Raw genomic sequence first — 20,501 nt, 5'->3', positions numbered from 1 at the left:
GTGTTGGAACAATGTGACGGCTAGGAATCTTTTTAAAACCTCACTCCAACTGTATCAACCGACACAAAAACGTCTTGCCGGCCGCCATTTTGCTGCAATGTTAGTTGGTGAACCATGGCCAAGGAAGTAACGTTCTTTCAAAAACCTCATCTGTCAAATGCTGTCTGAAAACAAAACACAAAAAGGAAAGAGCATATAGTGACTTTTGGGACAAAGTTGATTTTCCTTTCCCCCATTTATTTGTCTTTGATAATCACGAAATAAAATAGTGACATCAAATTTCATTCTAAGTAATCCAGTTGGAATCGAACCTGCGCACTCTTAACTGTGAGGTGGACGTGCTAACCAAATTATGATAATATTCTATTTCTTACATAACGTTCACCAGGCACGTGCAGGCTTGGCATGGATTAAATGAAGCAGCAGGAAGGAGTCACATGACGACACCTGTCTTATTGCCACACATGATCGGCCACTCATCTGCGCCGCTGACCTCGCCCCCTTTCTGTTCCTCCCCACGACCACCGCAGTCAATAAGGTTCACTAAAAGGTTTGTTATGGCCAACAATTTGCGTGGGTGGACTTTCACACGGAGCACACAACGAGGGGCGGATCGGGTCGCAATTAAAAAGACAATCATTAGACCTTGGCTGACATTTTAAGCTGGGAGCGGCAAAAAAAAAAAAAAGCTTATGAAGACCTCCGTCCATCCAAAGTGAAAAAAAATTGCAAGAAAAATATGGAGAAATAATAAAAACAATACCAGTCAATTCAAAATTAAAAACATTAAAAATACAAAATGTGCACCATTTTTTAGTATAAATAACATTTTGACATATTGAATAAAAACACAACAATAGTTTCAACACACAACATGGAGAAAAGCATGAAAAATTTTCCACTAGCAAAGCACAAGCGGTGCAGAAGAGAATCTGCTGATATGCTGACAATGTGCTAAATGTGTCCGAGTTGAACCTTCGACCTCTACTTTAAGAGGGAAATGATGGAAGTCATCATCCTCATCCTGGGGGGGGCTAATTATGGGATGGATGATGACTTGAGCTCCAAGTGTTGTTGTTGTCAACTGGAGCTATCCTTTCTTTCTGGCAGACCCTCATTTTTTCTCAAAATAGCAAATCTGTTTATTGTTTTAACCCCCCTCACCCCCCTTTTTTTTTTTTTTTTTTTTTTTTTAATTGCTGGCCACATTTGCACTCCTCCGTCCTTCCCCCTTAGTTTTGCAGGTGTCTCCAATTACCTGTTGGTTTTACTCTTTTTTTTAGGGACACTTTTTCTTCACAAGCACAACATGCGAGGACGTCCGTATTGATTGGCAGCAGGTCCACGCACGCACTCGTCGACTCCTCGGCGAGCTGGTTGGCATTTCATTATAGACGAGAGCAAGAGATAAGTGGCCACAAGGAGCGCGCGGTGAAATGTAGCGTTGCTAAGAGACGGCGAAGGCGCCAAACTTTAATCAGGATGCTCGACTCTGACCTTTATGCTAATGAGCTTGTGACAGCCATGAAACAAAAAAATAAATCAAATAATAAACAAATAAATCAAAATAAATGAATGTTGATGTAGAATCTAAGAAAAAAATTCTAACAGTGCTCTTATTTCTTTTGTAACTTTCCAGGGGGCGCTACTGAGTGAGTTTTGGGCAAGACGTGACCTCTAATGCTTTTCATCTGACATATTTGGCGACATGGAGATGAAGCGGTTGCATGACATTTGGCGGCAAGATTATTCACATGTGAGACCTTGACGTGGAGCATCTTTCTTGACCCGAGTGTCATTTAACACAAGCGTGATAATGACGTTATGGAAGGGGGGGGTTGCTTACACAAAGGCCAGGCGAGGTTGCGACCTGCCAGAAAGGCCCGATTGGGTCCATCTGAAGAGGACGCCGATAATGGCCTTTTAGGTTTCACCCGCCCCTCCCACTGCCACCAAAGTCAATCAATAGAGCGCTATGAGGTTACTGTATGTGCAACGGTGAGCTAGCTGCACGCCGGCTAATTGATAGGCAAACTCTAGCGTTAGATGAAATCCATTCACCCAATGCTGTAGATCGGAGGTGTCAAACTCATATTTGTCGTTTGGCCCACGGACCAGAATTTTACACCCCTGCTGTAGATTATTCTGAAAATATGAATTGATCACAGCGTGCTACAGGCTCACTCTGAAGTCCAAATATGATTTGATCAGGCCAACTAAACGCTCCATCCATTAACTGTTTACATCCGTGTTGAAGTACATTTGTGTGCGATCACATCCATATAGGAAACGTCCCACTTGAAATGTATATGGAGACAGATTGAAAAAATGCAAATGGGAATTGGGCACTTGGACATACAGTGTAAATCCATCTGAAGATCTCAGTCCCGCTGTGGTGCTTGCACAGCCACAGGGAGGGAGGGGCGGGGGGGAGGGAAGGTGGACCGAGGTGAGTAAAGGGAGCGGCGTTCAAAGCCAGCCTTGTCAATAGTACTCACAGTGGGCCAGGAGAGTGTAATAGCACTTGGCTGATTCCACATTGATATCATATAATCCAGTGTGCCCCCGTTTCAATATCATATTTATCTAACCTGCAGGGGGACAGGCTAAGGGGCGGCAGCGTCCCCGCTGCTCGGAGCAGACGCGCTACACGGCGCCCTCGTGTATTCTTATTGATTACTCCCACCCGCACCCCCCGACACCGTAATTTAACTCAGCAGGCGCCGCACTTTAATGCTGGAATTCAAACATTCCAGCCACACTTGAAGAGACAAAAAAAAATGACACTTTCAAAATGTGCAGAGCCCTCTCTTAAATGGGATCTGAGGGGAGTGGATCATTTTATGTTCACTGTAGTGTTGGCTCGTGAGTGAACGATGGGTTCAAAGGAACGAATCTTTTCAGTGAACGAGAGTGAACGAATCACTTTAGGAATTGATTCGTTCTTTTTTCAGTTCATATGATTTCAACCAGTAGGTGTCAGTAATCCCCATTGAAACTGGTGCCACCTCGCTGTAAAACAAAACGAAGAAGAAAATGACTTGACTTCCTGTTCACGAACGAGTCGTGAAACTGCCTTCCTTCCCGTGCATCGACGGATCAGTCAGTGAACGTGTTGCGTCTCCCTCCTCGCGTGAACTATGTAAGTCAAAATGTCGATTTATGATTTGCCAAGGAAAGAAAGAAGCACTCAGTGAAACAGCACTTCTTTGATGCACGTTTTCTCCAAGCTAACGGCTAACTTGATTGCACGAAGGGATGCGCCGTTACCTGCGTGAAGTTGCCCCCCCCCAACCTCGCAAAATTTAAGGAAAATAGTCCGTTATGCTAAAACGGGGAGATAATGCTTCTCTTGGGCTAATCTTGATTTTATAAATTAAAAGATCGTGAGCAGCAGTGGAGCCCCACTCAACCCCTTACACTGAGTGCCAAGCAGGGAAGAAATGGGTACCGTTGTTATAGTCACCGGTATGACCCGGCCGGGGTTTGAGCCCACGACCTCCCAATCTCAGGGCGGGCACTCTAACACAAGGCCACTGAGCTGGTAAGCATTGAGACTCTAACGCAAGGCCACATACCTGGTAAACACTGTAAAATGGTATAACACTTATAGGAGTTTTTAACTAACGTGTATGCATATGTATGACTAAATATTGTTATGCAATATAGAGTTTGTGTTGTTCTCTCTGCCCACCCCCTCCCTGGCTGGGGAGGGGGTTAGGTGGCGCAAAAGCTGATAGCGGCTAGCTGGATTCTCGGGGACCAATTCAAGATGAAGAAACTGCAGCTCAACCTCCTCGAAGACACTGCCAGGACAATCAGGGGCACCTCCGACATCCATTTTTTCATTGATTTTCATATTATGTATTGTGCCCTCTCTGCATCCATTACAACCTGGTGATAGAATAATTGTCAACTTTTGGCTATGTGAAGCCCTTTGAGACTCTTTGTGATTTAGGGCTATACAAATAAACTTGACTTGACTTGCAATAAATCTACTGCAATTTCACATTGGATTGCTGGTTTGAAATTTACTTTTAATATTATTATTTTAATAAACATTTCTGTTAAAACTTGTCTGGTGTTTTATTCCTTGTTTCTATATTCGCCAATTAAAACATTAAATCTGACATTTGGTTAACTGCTTTATATGACAATGTGTTTTACGTTGTTATATGAGCTGGTGTCCCCCAAAATAACAAATGTCGACATAATGGATTTTTTTTTTCAACCTTTTATTCAAACACGAACACATTCGGTATAATAACACCATCAGCGACAATCCTACAAATACACTTCACTTTCACTTAAGCTTTTTCCCGAATGAAGTGGCCTGTGATTAGGTACACTACACGAGGTTAAAAAAAAAAAGAATAAATAAAAGTGTAGCGAACGATTCATTGAACGATTCTTTTGAACAAACCTTTTGAGTGAACCGATTCTCAAGATTTTCATTTTAAACTGAAATGCACCTCACTACTACAAAAGAGTGTACACGGCCATTGGCTGTCAGGTCGAAACAGCCGACTGGTTAGTGACAAGGGCTCTTACGCGGTAAGACCTTGGTTCGATCCCAGGTGTGCGCATACATCTAACTGTACTTTTAGACTTGGAACCTCACTTTGTATGCGTTTTTCTTCAGGGAAAAACCTTAAATGAAAGTGAAAAGTAACACACTCACCCCTACCTCCTGATTGGCTGTTTGATCTGTGACGTCATTCGTACACTCCATTAGGTACACCGCCATTTTCAGGTGTACCTAATCATAGGCCAGTTCATTAGGGAAAAATCATGGTCAAAGCTTCACGGAAAGTGAAAAGTGCCACACCCGCCCTACCCCCACTTTCTGATTGGCTGTTTGATCTGTGACGTCACTCGGACACTCCATTAGGTACACCGCCAACTGTACCTAATAACAGGCCACTTTATTAGGGAAATATCATGGTCAAAGGTCACAGTTGTCAAGCTCTAGTCCTCAGGGCCGCGTTCCAACATGTTTTCCAAGATAATAAAGTGGCCTGTTATTAGGTACACTTGAAAATGGCAGTGTACCTAATGGAGTGTCCGTGTGATTCCCTCGTTAAGCGCACCTGCGTGAAAACTTTTAGCTCCTTTCACGTTCCGCAGGAGCTAAAACTTTTCACGCAGGTGCGCTTAACGAGGGAATCACACGGACACTCCATTAGGTACCCCTCCATTTTCAAGTGTACCTAATAACAGGCCACTTTATTAGGGAAATAGCATGGTAAAAGGTCACAGGTGTCAAGCTGTAGTCCTCAGGGCCGCGTTCCAACATGTTTTCCAAGATAATAAAGGGGCCTGTTATTAGGTACACTTGAAAATGGTGGTATACCTAATGGAGTGTCCATGTGATTCCCTCGTTATGCGCACCTGCGTGAAAAGTTTTTGGTCACTTTCACGTTCCGCAGGAGCTAAAACTTTTCACGCAGGTGCGCTTAACGAGGGAATCACACGGACACTCCATTAGGTACCCCTCCATTTTCAAGTGTACCTAATAACAGGCCACTTTATTAGGGAAATAGCATGGTCAAAGGTCACAGGTGTCAAGCTGTAGTCCTCGGGGCCGCGTTCCAACATGTTTTCCAAGATAATAAAGTAGCCTGTTATTAGGTACACTTGAAAATGGTGGTATACCTAATGGAGTGTCCATGTGATTCCCTCGTTAAGCGCACCTGCGTGAAAAGTTTTTGGTCACTTTCACGTTCCGCAGGAGCTAAAACTTTTCACGCAGGTGCGCTTAACGAGGGAATCACACGGACACTCCATTAGGTACCCCTCCATTTTCAAGTGTACCTAATAACAGGCCACTTTATTAGGGAAATAGCATGGTCAAAGGTCACAGGTGTCAAGCTGTAGTCCTTGGGGCCGCGTTCCAACATGTTTTCCAAGATAGTAAATTGGCCTGTTATTAGGTACACTCGAAAATGGTGGTGTACCTAATGGAGTGTCCGTGTGATTCCCTCGTTAAGCGCACCTGCGTGAAAAGTTTTTGGTCACTTTCACGTTCCGCAGGAGCTAAAACTTTTCACGCAGGTGCGCTTAACGAGGGAATCACACGGACACTCCATTAGGTACCCCTCCATTTTCAAGTGTACCTAATAACAGGCCACTTTATTAGGGAAATAGCATGGTCAAAGGTCACAGGTGTCAAGCTGTAGTCCTCGGGGCCGCGTTCCAACATGTTTTCCAAGATAATAAAGTAGCCTGTTATTAGGTACACTTGAAAATGGTGGTATACCTAATGGAGTGTCCATGTGATTCCCTCGTTAAGCGCACCTGCGTGAAAAGTTTTTGGTCACTTTCACGTTCCGCAGGAGCTAAAACTTTTCACGCAGGTGCGCTTAACGAGGGAATCACACGGACACTCCATTAGGTACCCCTCCATTTTCAAGTGTACCTAATAACAGGCCACTTTATTAGGGAAATAGCATGGTCAAAGGTCACAGATGTCAAGCTGTAGTCCTTGGGGCCGCGTTCCAACATGTTTTCCAAGATAGTAAATTGGCCTGTTATTAGGTACACTCGAAAATGGTGGTGTACCTAATGGAGTGTCCGTGTGATTCCCTCGTTAAGCGCACCTGCGTGAAAAGTTTTTGGTCACTTTCACGTTCCGTAGGAGCTAAAACTTTTCACGCAGGTGCACTTAACGAGGGAATCACACGGACACTCCATTAGGTACGCCTCCATTTTCAAGTGTACCTAATAACAGGCCACTTTATTAGGGAAATAGCATGGTCAAAGGAGTCAAGCTCTAGTCCTTGGGGTCGCGTTCCAACATGTTTTCCAAGATAATAAAGTGGCCTGTTTTTAGGTACTCGAAAATGGTGGTGTACCTAATGGAGTGTCCGTGTGATTCCCTCGTTAAGCGCACCTGCGTGAAAAGTTTTTGGTCACTTTCACGTTCCGCAGGAGCTAAAAGTTTTCACGCAGGTGCGCTTAACGAGGGAATCACACGGACACTCCATTAGGTGCACCGCCATTTTCAAGTGTACCTAATAACAGGCCACTTTATTAGGGAAATAGAATGGTCAAAGGTGTCAAGCTGTAGTTCTTGGGGCCGCATTCCAACATGTTTTCCAAGATAATGAAGTGGCCTGTTATTAGGTACACTTGAAAATGGCGGTGTACCTAATGGAGTGTCCGTGTGAGTCCCTCGTTAAGCGCACCTGCGTGAAAACTTTTAGCTCCTTTCACGTTCCGCAGGAGCTAAAACTTTTCACGCAGGTGCGCTTAACGAGGGAATCACACGGACAACCCTAACCCTAGCCGTAATGCTAGCTCTAAGCCTTGCTCTAACCCTAACTCCAACCCTAGCCCTAGCTCTAACACGAACCCTAGCGCTAACCCTAATCCTAGCTCTAACCCTAACCCTAGCTCTAACCCTAACTTTGGCCCTAGCCCTAACCCTAACTCTGGCAATAGCCCTAACACTAGCTGTAACCCTAACCCTAGCTCTAGCCCTAACCCTAGCTCCAACCCTAGCTCTAACCCTAGCCCTAACCCTAGCTCTGGCCCTAGCCCTAACACTAGCTATAACCCTAACCCTCGCGCTAGCCCTAACCCCCACAACCCTAACCCTAACCCTAGCTCTAACCCTTACTCTGGCCCTAGCCCTAACACTAGCTGTAACCCTAACCCTAGCTCTAACCCTCGCTCTAGCCCTAACCCCCACAACCCTAACCCTAGCCCTAACCCTTACTCTGGCCCTAGCCCTAACACTAGCTGTATCCCTAACCCTAGCTCTAACCCTAACCCTCGCTCTAGCCCTAACCCCCACAACCCTAACCCTAACCCTAGCTCTATCACTAACTCTGGCCCTAGCCCTAACACTAGCTGTAACCCTAGCTCTAACCCTAACCCTCGCGCTAGCCCTAACCCACACAACCCTAACCCTAACCCTAGCTCTAACCCTTACTCTGGCCCTAGCCCTAACACTAGCTGTAACCCTAACCCTAGCTCTAACCCTCGCTCTAGCCCTAACCCCCACAACCCTAACCCTAACCCTAGCTCTAACCCTCGCTCTGGCCCTAGCCCTAACACTAGCTATAACCCTAACCCTAGCTCTAACCCAAACCCTCGCTCTAGCCCTAACCCCCACAACCCTAACCCTAACCCTAGCTCTAACCCTTACTCTGGCCCTAGCCCTAACACTAGCTGTAACCCTAACCCTAGCTCTAACCCTAACCCTCGCGCTAGCCCTAACCCACACAACCCTAACCCTAACCCTAGCTCTAACCCTTACTCTGGCCCTAGCCCTAACACTAGCTGTAACCCTAACCCTAGCTCTAACCCTAACCCTCGCTCTAGCCCTAACCCCCACAACCCTAACCCTAACCCTAGCTCTATCACTAACTCTGGCCCTAGCCCTAACACTAGCTGTAACCCTAACCCTAGCTCTAACCCTAACCCTCGCGCTAGCCCTAACCCACACAACCCTAACCCTAGCTCTAACCCTTACTCTGGCCCTAGCCCTAACACTAGCTGTAACCCTAACCCTAGCTCTATCACTAACTCTGGCCCTAGCCCTAACACTAGCTGTAACCCTAACCCTAGCTCTAACCCTAACCCTCGCGCTAGCCCTAACCCACACAACCCTAACCCTAACCCTAGCTCTAACCCTTACTCTGGCCCTAGCCCTAATACTAGCTGTAACCCTAACCCTAGCTCTAACCCTCGCTCTAGCCCTAACCCCCACAACCCTAACCCTAACCCTAACCCTCGCTCTGGCCCTAGCCCTAACACTAGCTATAACCCTAACCCTAGCTCTAACCCAAACCCTCGCTCTAGCCCTAACCCCCACAACCCTAACCCTAACCCTAGCTCTAACCCTTACTCTGGCCCTAGCCCTAACACTAGCTGTAACCCTAACCCTAGCTCTAACCCTAACCCTCGCGCTAGCCCTAACCCACACAACCCTAACCCTAACCCTAGCTCTAACCCTTACTCTGGCCCTAGCCCTAACACTAGCTGTAACCCTAACCCTAGCTCTAACCCTAACCCTCGCTCTAGCCCTAACCCCCACAACCCTAACCCTAACCCTAGCTCTATCACTAACTCTGGCCCTAGCCCTAACACTAGCTGTAACCCTAACCCTAGCTCTAACCCTCGCGCTAGCCCTAACCCACACAACCCTAACCCTAACCCTAGCTCTAACCCTTACTCTGGCCCTAGCCCTAACACTAGCTGTAACCCTAACCCTAGCTCTAACCCTCGCTCTAGCCCTAATCCCCACAACCCTAACCCTAACCCTCGCTCTGGCCCTAGCCCTAACACTAGCTATAACCCTAACCCTAGCTCTAACCCAAACCCTCGCTCTAGCCCTAACCCCCACAACCCTAACCCTAACCCTAACCCTAGCTCTGGCCCTAGCCCTAACACTAGCTATAACCCTAACCCTAGCTCTAACCCAAACCCTCGCTCTAGCCCTAACCCCCACAACCCTAACCCTAACCCTAGCTCTAACCCTTACTCTGGCCCTAGCCCTAACACTAGCTGTAACCCTAACCCTAGCTCTAACCCTAACCCTCGCGCTAGCCCTAACCCACACAACCCTAACCCTAACCCTAGCTCTAACCCTTACTCTGGCCCTAGCCCTAACACTAGCTGTAACCCTAACCCTAGCTCTAACCCTAACCCTCGCTCTAGCCCTAACCCCCACAACCCTAACCCTAACCCTAGCTCTATCACTAACTCTGGCCCTAGCCCTAACACTAGCTGTAACCCTAACCCTAGCTCTAACCCTAACCCTCGCGCTAGCCCTAACCCACACAACCCTAACCCTAACCCTAGCTCTAACCCTTACTCTGGCCCTAGCCCTAACACTAGCTGTAACCCTAACCCTAGCTCTAACCCTCGCTCTAGCCCTAATCCCCACAACCCTAACCCTCGCTCTGGCCCTAGCCCTAACACTAGCTATAACCCTAACCCTAGCTCTAACCCAAACCCTCGCTCTAGCCCTAACCCCCACAACCCTAACCCTAACCCTAACCCTCGCTCTGGCCCTAGCCCTAACACTAGCTGTAACCCTAACCCTAGCTCTAACCCTCGCTCTAGCCCTAACCCCCACAACCCTAACCCTAGCCCTAACCCTTACTCTGGCCCTAGCCCTAACACTAGCTGTATCCCTAACCCTAGCTCTAACCCTAACCCTCGCTCTAGCCCTAACCCCCACAACCCTAACCCTAACCCTAGCTCTATCACTAACTCTGGCCCTAGCCCTAACACTAGCTGTAACCCTAACCCTAGCTCTAACCCTAACCCTCGCGCTAGCCCTAACCCACACAACCCTAACCCTAACCCTAGCTCTAACCCTTACTCTGGCCCTAGCCCTAACACTAGCTGTAACCCTAACCCTAGCTCTAACCCTCGCTCTAGCCCTAACCCCCACAACCCTAACCCTAACCCTAACCCTCGCTCTGGCCCTAGCCCTAACACTAGCTATAACCCTAACCCTAGCTCTAACCCAAACCCTCGCTCTAGCCCTAACCCCCACAACCCTAACCCTAACCCTAGCTCTAACCCTTACTCTGGCCCTAGCCCTAACACTAGCTGTAACCCTAACCCTAGCTCTAACCCTAACCCTCGCGCTAGCCCTAACCCACACAACCCTAACCCTAACCCTAGCTCTAACCCTTACTCTGGCCCTAGCCCTAACACTAGCTGTAACCCTAACCCTAGCTCTAACCCTAACCCTCGCTCTAGCCCTAACCCCCACAACCCTAACCCTAACCCTAGCTCTATCACTAACTCTGGCCCTAGCCCTAACACTAGCTGTAACCCTAACCCTAGCTCTAACCCTCGCGCTAGCCCTAACCCACACAACCCTAACCCTAACCCTAGCTCTAACCCTTACTCTGGCCCTAGCCCTAACACTAGCTGTAACCCTAACCCTAGCTCTAACCCTCGCTCTAGCCCTAATCCCCACAACCCTAACCCTAACCCTCGCTCTGGCCCTAGCCCTAACACTAGCTATAACCCTAACCCTAGCTCTAACCCAAACCCTCGCTCTAGCCCTAACCCCCACAACCCTAACCCTAACCCTAACCCTAGCTCTGGCCCTAGCCCTAACACTAGCTATAACCCTAACCCTAGCTCTAACCCAAACCCTCGCTCTAGCCCTAACCCCCACAACCCTAACCCTAACCCTAGCTCTAACCCTTACTCTGGCCCTAGCCCTAACACTAGCTGTAACCCTAACCCTAGCTCTAACCCTAACCCTCGCGCTAGCCCTAACCCACACAACCCTAACCCTAACCCTAGCTCTAACCCTTACTCTGGCCCTAGCCCTAACACTAGCTGTAACCCTAACCCTAGCTCTAACCCTAACCCTCGCTCTAGCCCTAACCCCCACAACCCTAACCCTAACCCTAGCTCTATCACTAACTCTGGCCCTAGCCCTAACACTAGCTGTAACCCTAACCCTAGCTCTAACCCTCGCGCTAGCCCTAACCCACACAACCCTAACCCTAACCCTAGCTCTAACCCTTACTCTGGCCCTAGCCCTAACACTAGCTGTAACCCTAACCCTAGCTCTAACCCTCGCTCTAGCCCTAATCCCCACAACCCTAACCCTAACCCTCGCTCTGGCCCTAGCCCTAACACTAGCTATAACCCTAACCCTAGCTCTAACCCAAACCCTCGCTCTAGCCCTAACCCCCACAACCCTAACCCTAACCCTAACCCTAGCTCTGGCCCTAGCCCTAACACTAGCTATAACCCTAACCCTAGCTCTAACCCAAACCCTCGCTCTAGCCCTAACCCCCACAACCCTAACCCTAACCCTAGCTCTAACCCTTACTCTGGCCCTAGCCCTAACACTAGCTGTAACCCTAACCCTAGCTCTAACCCTAACCCTCGCGCTAGCCCTAACCCACACAACCCTAACCCTAGCTCTAACCCTTACTCTGGCCCTAGCCCTAACACTAGCTGTATCCCTAACCCTAGCTCTAACCCTAACCCTCGCTCTAGCCCTAGCCCTAACACTAGCTATAACCCTAACCCTAGCTCTAACCCAAACCCTCGCTCTAGCCCTAACCCCCACAACCCTAACCCTAACCCTAGCTCTATCACTAACTCTGGCCCTAGCCCTAACCCTAGCTCTAACCCTAACCCTCGCTCTAGCCCCAACCCTAACCACCCCAACCCTAACCCTAACCCTAGCTCTAACCCTAACTCTGGCCCTAGCCCTAACACTAGCTGTAATCCTAACCCTAGCTCTAACCCTAACCCTCGCGCTAGCCCCAACCCTATCCCCCCCAACCCTAACCCTAGCTCTAACCCTAACTCTGGCCCTAGCCCTAACACTAGCTATAACCCTAACACTAGCTCTAACCCAAACCCTCGCTCTAGCCCTAACCCTAACCGCCCAAACCCTAACCCTAGCTCTATCACTAACTCTGGCCCTAGCCCTAACACTAGCTGTAACCCTAACCCTAGCTCTAACCCTCGCTCTAGCCCTAACCCCCACAACCCTAACCCTAACCCTAGCTCTAACCCTTACACTGGCCCTAGCCCTAACACTAGCTGTAACCCTAACCCTAGCTCTAACCCTCACTCTAGCGCCAACCCTAACCCCCCCAACCCTAACCCTAGCTCTAACCCTAACTCTGGCCCTAGCCCTAACACTAGCTATAACCCTAACCCTAACCCAAACCCTCGCACTAGCCCTAACCCTAACTGCCCAAACCCTAACCCTAGCTCTATCACTAACTCTGGCCCTAGCCCTAACACTAGCTGTAACCCTAACCCTAGCTCTAACCCTAACCCTCGCTCTAGCCCTAACCCTAACCCCCCAACTCCAACCCTAGCTCTAACCCTAACGCTGGCCCTAGCCCTAACACTAGCTGTAACCCTAACCCTGGCTCTAACCCTAACCCTTGCTCTAGCCCTAACCCCCACAACCCTAACCCTAGCTCTAACCCTAACTCTGGCCCTAGCCCTAACACTAGCTGTAACCCTAACCCTAGCTATAACCCTAACCCTCGCTCTATTCCTAACCCTAACTCCCCAACCTAACCCTAGCACTAACTAACACTGGCCCTAGCCCTAACACTAGCTGTAACCCTAACCCTAGCACTAACCCTAACCCTCGCTCTAGCCCTAACCCCCCCCAACCCTAACCCTAGCTCTAACCCTAACCCTGGCCCTAGCCCTAACACTAGCTGTAACCCTAACCCTAGCTCTAACCCTAACCCTCGCTCTAGCCCTAACACCCCCCCAACCCTAACCGTAGCTCTAACCCTAACTCTGGCCCTAGCCCTAACACTAGCTGTAACCCTAACGGTAGCTCTAACCCTAACTGTCGCTCTAACCCTAACCCTAGCTCTAAACCTAGCTCCAACCCTAGCTATAACCCTAGCTCTAATCCTAACCCTAATCTCTAACCTTACCTCTAACCCTAACACTAACCCTTACCTTAACTGTAGCTCTAACCCTTACCTCTAACCCTAACGCTAACCCTAGCCCTAACGCTAACCCTAGCCCTAGCTCTGACCCTAACTGTACCTCTAACCCTAACCCTAGCTCTACCACTAGCTCTAACCCTAGGTCTTACCCTAACCTCTAACTCGCCAGGTCTAAGCCTAGCTCCAGCCCTAGTCCCAGCTCTAACCCTAGGCCTAAGCCTAGCCTCCGCTCTAACCCTAGCCTAACCCGAAGCTTAAAGGAGGTGTATGGTTATATGGTGTAGCACACGAGCAACTGTGTTGCAAAATTTACTTTGATAAAAATTCTCAGGCCACACTGAGATTCGAACTCGTGTCGCCAGGGTGAGATCCCAGAGGACTAACCGCTACGCTATGGAAGCCTCACACATATTCGATGGAATAGACATGGTTCAATGGAGTAGCTCACAGGCGAATAGGTGGTCCCCAACCTTCTTTGCGCCACGGACTGGTTACGTGTCAGAAATATTTTCGCGGACCGGCCTTTATATGAATAAATAATACAATTATGATAAATATATGACCGTTTACAAGCTTTTACCCAGCAAAAGCATTTCTCTCGGTTCTTCCACGGCTTTGGGAAAGATATACATACACATTGTCATATAAAGCAGTTAACCAAATGTCTGATATTTATGTTTTAATTGGCGAATATAAAAACAAGGAATAAAACACCAGACAAGTTTTAAGATGAATGTTTATTAAAAACGATAATATTAAAAGTACATTTCAAACCAGCAATTCAATGTGAAATTGCAGCAATCCAAAGTGAAATTGCAGTAGATATATTGCATAACAATATTTAGGCGTATATATGCATACACGTTATTTAAAACTCCTATAAGTGGTACCAGTTTACAGTGTTTACCAGGTATGTGGCCTTGTGTTAGAGTCTCAATGCTTACCAGCTCAGTGGCCTTGTGTTAGAGTGCCCGCCCTGAGATTGGGAGGTCGTGGGCTCAAACCCCGGCCGAGTCATACCGGTGACTATAACAACGGTACCCATTTCTTCCCTGCTTGGCACTCAGTGTAAGGGGTTGAGTGGGGCTCCACTGCTGCTCACGATCTTTTAATTTATAAAATCAAGATTAGCCAAAGAGAAGCATTATCTCCCCGTTTTAGCATAATAGACTATTTTCCTTAAATTATGCGAGGTTGGGGGGGGGCAACTTCACGCAGGTAACGGCGCGTCCCTTCATGCAATCAAGTTAGCCGTTAGCTTGGAGAAAACGTGCATCAAAGAAGTGCTGTTTCACTGGGTGCTTCTTTCTTTCCTTGGCAAATCGTAAATCGACATCTGGCTCACATAGTTCACGCCAGGAGGGAGACGCCACACGTTCACTGACTGATCCGTTGATGCACAGGAAGGAAGGCAGTTCCCCCATTGACTCGTTCGCGAACGGGAAAGTCAGGATTCGTTCCCTCGTTGATCGGTTCTTGCGATGAACTGGAAATGAGAAACACTCACTCACTGATTCGTTGGAGAACGGGAAATGCAATTCACGACTCGTTCGTGAACGGGAAGTGACGTCATTTTCTTCTTCGTTTTGTTGTATGGCGAGGTGGCACCAGCTTCAATGGGCATTACCAACACCTACCGGTTGAAGTCATATGAGCTGAAAAAACTCTCGTTCACTGAATAGATTTGTTGTTTTGAACGAATCGTTCACTCACGAGCCAACACTCGTGTAGGTGTTGTATTATATAAAGAAATATGTGAATTACTCGAGCCAATTATCATCATTATATATTTTTTGGGGGGGAGGTAGTTTGATGTATATGTTGTTTCCATATAGAGAAAAATGTGTGCGTTGCCGTTATTACCGTGCTTACTTGTTTTTTGTCTGGTTGTGTTGCTTAGTTGTATGTGTTATTGACATTAAAAAAAAAAAGATCAGTGTGCGTGTGTGGGGAGGATTCGTTGAACGATTCGTTAGAACAAATCTTTTGAGTGAACTGATTCTAAAGATTCAGTTCATTTAAAAGAACTGGAATGCACATCACTAGTTTAGTCTTTTTGTTAACTTTTTTTTTTAATAGTCTCACTCTCTGGCTTTGCCTGTGCAGTCGATGATTTTTAGCACAAGGAAATGATGTGATAGTACAGAAACTGGTTCGTTCTCAGCAGAGAGTTCATATATGGGGAAAAAATGGGACAATGAAGATTTCTCTGGTTTGATGCTTAGAAAAATATGGGTCAGTCAAAATCATTAAAAAATTAAATAAACAATTTGTAATGGTTGCAATTTAAAAAAAAACTATATGAATTATTTTGATCCTAATTTAACAGAAAATATAATATGATGCAAAAACAAAAGTAAAATCTATTTTCAGTTTAATTTTTTTATGGTGAACCATGTTTTTGAGTGGTTGTTTATGTAATGGGCTTTCAATTAACAAAAACTATTCCATACATAAACTTGGCTGACAAACTAAATTATGATCACTTTTTGGCAAATTGCTGAAAAAAAATTGACCCCAACACCACATTTTATTTTGAGCCATTTAATATTGTATAATTATAAATCGTGTTTAATTAGTGTGTTCAAACCTGAATGAGGCAGCCTGAGTGATCCATAGTTCAGTTCAAACCAGCATCAGCCAGGAGGAACGTGCATCAATGAACTGTCACGACTTTGCTTCCGTTAATGAGAGGGAAAGGATTTGATGTTAATGCTGTTGATCAGCACACAGGCTTCAATGCACCTAATTAACTACACACACAAAAATAATCAATGACTAAGAATGATCTTGGTGAAAATAGCACGTTTATGTGAGCATTTGGCCGGCGGGCGGGCGGGCGGGCGGCCCTGCACTGTTGCAGGCTGTGCAGCAGAGCGCACTCCAGAGATCCATCCATCTCAATCGGAGGCTGCAGCTGACATCTTACAAAGAGGTACAATTAATAAGGGCATTATCCAGCGGTGGGCAACAATAGAGTCCGAACGCACAGACTCCAACCTCGGGAGGCCCGATGATGAAGTGTGTGTGTGTGTCTTTGGAGGAAAAAGGGTCTGAGGGGGGAAGGGTGTGACATGGTGGCTGAAAATTGGATGCATGACAAGCAATGTCTTCACACCATGAATCACCGCAAACATGTGAGGATTGACAATTCAACCAGCAAGAACAGCTTCTCAAAAAGTGTGCCCAAATATTTGACATAGCTGGATGGATCCATTAAATAATCACAAGTTATTATTATAAAATTTCATTTAATATTTTATTACATTATTAAACTGATCTGTTGATGGAAACTATTTTTTATCTTTATCTTTTTATCCAGGGGACAATTTTTTTTCATTAAAATATGTAATTAGCAGATGCGTTTTGTCTGTTTTTTGGTGTACACTTGAATTATTTTTTTTTTTTATTTAAACCAAAGTCTGTGGTTACTTTGGTCAGAAACCAAACCCATGATGATGCTGCAATTAAAATTTCATCCTGACCCCTGAAATAAAAACATATTTAAAACTATTTAGAAAGTCTAACATCAAATAACTGAACTGTAATCTTGGGTTAAAAATAATCAATTGTGAATTATTTTTGAGAGGTCTACATTAGGAAAATTGTCTATATTAAACGAGGTCATTTAACAATATGAAAAAAATATATATATGTAGTATGTATGTATATATATATGTATGTATATATATATATATATATATATATATATATATATATATATATATATATATGTATGTACACACTCACACATATATATAATTAACAGCTTTTGAGGTAATACTGTCACTTGGACATGGTGCCCAGATAGAGAGACAGAGAGGAAGGGTGAGAGAGTGAGTAGATCAATCAAACAAACAGGACAAGCGATGATGGCGCTGCCATCAAAGTGTCCTATTAGTGCAGCTTGAGCGCAGCATTGTGCTTCACAGGCGAGAGGGCGGGAACGGCGCCGCGCTGACATTTACAGCAAAACCAGGGGTTGTTTGTGGTCACTGCACTGGAGACAAATGCCGGACCCCGAGGGTCAAGGGGTCACGGGCTACATTTCACCCGCAGCGGAGGTCCCTCTGTTGGAGAAGACAAACAGATAAAGGAGCCGAGGTGTGACGAGCTCCCGCTGTCGTGGAAATCAATGCGAGGACCGGAGAAGGAACTTGTACGTCTCCTCGAGTTCTTAGTCAGTCCTTTTTTTTTTTTCTTTATTCCCGCTCGGGGAAAGGATGCGCTTGCTTATGGATTAACGGCGTGATCAATAACAAGATAGGAGGCTGTAAAGCTGAGGAAAATTAATTCGAAATGCAGTCAAACTCTTATCGACCGGCGGCCAGGCTAGCAGGTAGCTGATAATCCGCCAATATTGTGATGAGCGGCTAATCTCTCATTTTAAATATGACCTCCATCGCCGCATAATAAAAGTTGAGAGCGGCCACCCATTTTGTTGGCGTCTAATCAGCCCGGAGATTTTCTCACCTATTCATCTCCGTCCGAGCGCTAATCTTCCTTTCTGAGCCCCAGTCAATTAAAGCACTTTCATATCGTCACTGGCGGGGAACAAAAACACTCGCTGAACTTTGCTGTGACATCACTAGTCAATTTTTTTCTTGCACCTTTTATAAACACGATACGCAAACAATGGTATGGAGGATTTTCAGAGTAGTGACACCTATAGTAAAAAAGGAAATAAATCATCTTTTTCTCTGGACGTCGTAGGATAGCATTAATTGGTGTCAAAGAAGTATGTGATGTTTTTTTTGACTGAGAAACAAACTTTGGTTCATTTTAGCCCCAGAAGTAAATTCAAGTATTATTTACTACTTTTTTTTTTTTTAAACTTCAAATCATCTGTAGCTAATTATTGGTACCTCAACACAGTACAGCTATCCAATCAGCGTCGTCGTCTTCTAATTTCATTCTAGTGGAGTGCAAATGAGACAATCATTTCGTGTCAATCCATCTCATCAACACATGAGGCTCACCTAAATATCATCTTAATTATTCCCCACTGAGATTGGCCAACTCCAAGCTGTCACTCACCCCTTCCCTGGCGAGGACCAATCAGGCTCGCGGCCTCGCCACCGGGCGCCACTCGGGAGAGGGTCACCTCCGACTCGCGGCCTCCCTTCATCGGGGCTACGAGCTGAGGGGGAGCATCAAAAGGAGAAAAACAAAGCAGGTTAATTGGTGATCAACACAGTGGGACTTTAATGAGGCTGGCTAGCCCGCGGCCGGGCTCGCTTCGCCTCGCAACTTTCCTCCGTTTTTCTTTGATCGCCTTGGCTTGTTCCGTGTGTGTCATTGTCGCTCGTAATTACCTTTTGCGCCAAATGGCCGCCGTGAGAGATAGGTGTCTGTAATTAATAACATTTCCATAAATTTGAATGGCTAACTAGTCTCATTAGCCGCGCCCTTCGTCTTTTTTGTCTCGCCTCGACTTCTCTTGTCATCTTTTTCCAACTCTGACGATATACAAACGTGCCACTTAGGGCGAGGGACTCGCTTGATGTGCGCCACATTTTTACAGTCATCCAATTTCACTTGCGGGTCAACGCAAATTGTTGGAAGAATGGAAGTTTTTTTTTTCCAATTAAGTCAATCAAACTTTGATGAAGTGTAAACACGGAGGAACAGCGGCTAAACGTTATTGGCGCTTCCTGTTTTGGATCTCCGTCGTGTTGGCAGCGAGAGGGCCCGTGTTGTGTTCACTTGACAACTACAATTACACAGAGGAGTGTGTGTGTGTATGTGTGGGGGGGCTCTTTAAGGAAACACATTTGTTTTGATGACTTCCAATATGTGCCAAAGCTTTTATTGTGACACATACACAGGAAACAATTATGTGATCCCCCAGTTGAATTTGTAAGATTGCTCACTTAGAAAGAAGTGAACAGTCAAGCAAATCAGTTCAAAATGCCGAAAAACACACAAAGTGTGCAATTCATCCAGAATTTTGGCAGAGTGTCTGGCACACCTGTTTTGGGAATCCATTTCTCAATTTTGATACCACCGGCAAGATGAAAAAAGCAAACAATCAGCAACATCTGCCATCAATGCTTATTTCCCGCCATAAACCGTTTTCATCTACTCTTCAACGCTAATCTGTCGTTTATCGTAATCAATAAACATTTTGAGAATTTCTTCGCGAGTGAGCAAACCAAGTTGAACCAATCACAAGTCGGCGTGATTGCAAAGCGAGGAAACATAAGCGGCTCTCACTAATGCGGGCGTATTAATAATTCATTCGCCGTTAAAGACGAGTGGACTCTTCCATACGCCGTCAAGATTGTAATCTGTGTGTGTTTACCTGCCGTGAGTGAAAATGAGGCTTTGCTCAATGATAGCAGGCGAAGCGAGTCTTTGTTGACGCCACTCTATAATCTGCTGGAGAGCAGCCTATCATTAGAGCGGGCGGCGCCCTATTAGACTGACACGGATGCGATGGGGAGCAATTGATTCTACGCGTCAATCAGCAGGCGGCCGAGAAGTGGCTTGTTTGTGTCGTACGCGCTTCACAACAACCGCTTTGGAGAAGAACCACACCAAGAAGGAGGAAGTCATTAGCCGACTCTTCCTCCTCTTATGCTGTGTTGAGCACAATTGCGATTGGAATATTTTGCCCCCCATGATCAATTTGAGACTTCAATTTGTACAATTAGGAATAAATAAATAAATAAATACACAAATAAATAAGGAATCAATAAATAAATAAACACATGAATAAATAAATAAATAAATGAGTGAATAAATAAAATAATAAAAATAATCAATCTGATCAGAAGTTGGACCAATCTATTTCAAAACTACGACTTTTTTCTTTTAATCAATGAGTGAAAACTAAGCAGCATCCCCCTTCCTTCTTTTAAGACTTGCATCTTTATCAGCGGACATCTGAGCCCACTTGGAATGAAAGTCGCAGCTGGAAGTAGAGAATACATCTCACTGGCTAAAAAGGGAAGGGTCCCACCTGATTAAGAAGGGCAGGGGAAAGACTTTGGCAGGCCAATGGGAAGGGGTCAAGGATACCCCCTCCCTACTCTCCCACCCACCACTGTCATTTTTCTATGACGGCCCCTCCCC

The 20,501-nt window shown here is 46.2% G+C and overlaps 1 protein-coding gene and 1 long non-coding RNA gene across 31 annotated transcripts in view; one reads left to right on the top strand and one right to left on the bottom strand.

Moving 5' to 3' along the window:
* The first annotated feature begins 2,878 nt into the window (after window positions 1-2,878).
* Window positions 2,879-4,077, top strand: LOC148396916 (uncharacterized). Its single transcript, XR_015859142.1, has 3 exons — window positions 2,879-3,142; window positions 3,384-3,544; window positions 3,714-4,077. It is a non-coding gene; the product is annotated as an uncharacterized LOC148396916 (long non-coding RNA).
* Window positions 4,078-14,142: 10,065 nt separating this feature from the next.
* The window catches only part of mctp2a (multiple C2 domains, transmembrane 2a), a 160,844-nt gene continuing 154,485 nt past the window's right edge, over window positions 14,143-20,501 (bottom strand). For 15 of the 30 annotated variants that reach the window (XR_015858890.1, XR_015858865.1, XR_015858881.1 and 12 more), the window contains 2 exons: window positions 16,015-18,564; window positions 14,143-14,910 (listed from right to left, as the gene is read on the bottom strand). The gene's annotated coding sequence lies outside the window, so the exon portion shown is untranslated. The remainder of the gene's footprint in view (window positions 14,911-16,014; window positions 18,565-20,501) is intronic. The other 15 variants (XR_015858879.1, XR_015858873.1, XR_015858887.1 and 12 more) reach the window with 13 other exon arrangements.

This window comes from Syngnathus floridae, chromosome 6, assembly GCF_059516105.1.
Source record: "Syngnathus floridae isolate MCC-2025c chromosome 6, RoL_Sflo_1.0, whole genome shotgun sequence".
NCBI classification, from domain to species: Eukaryota; Metazoa; Chordata; class Actinopteri; order Syngnathiformes; family Syngnathidae; genus Syngnathus; species Syngnathus floridae.
This window is presented reverse-complemented; position numbering and strand designations above follow the sequence as displayed.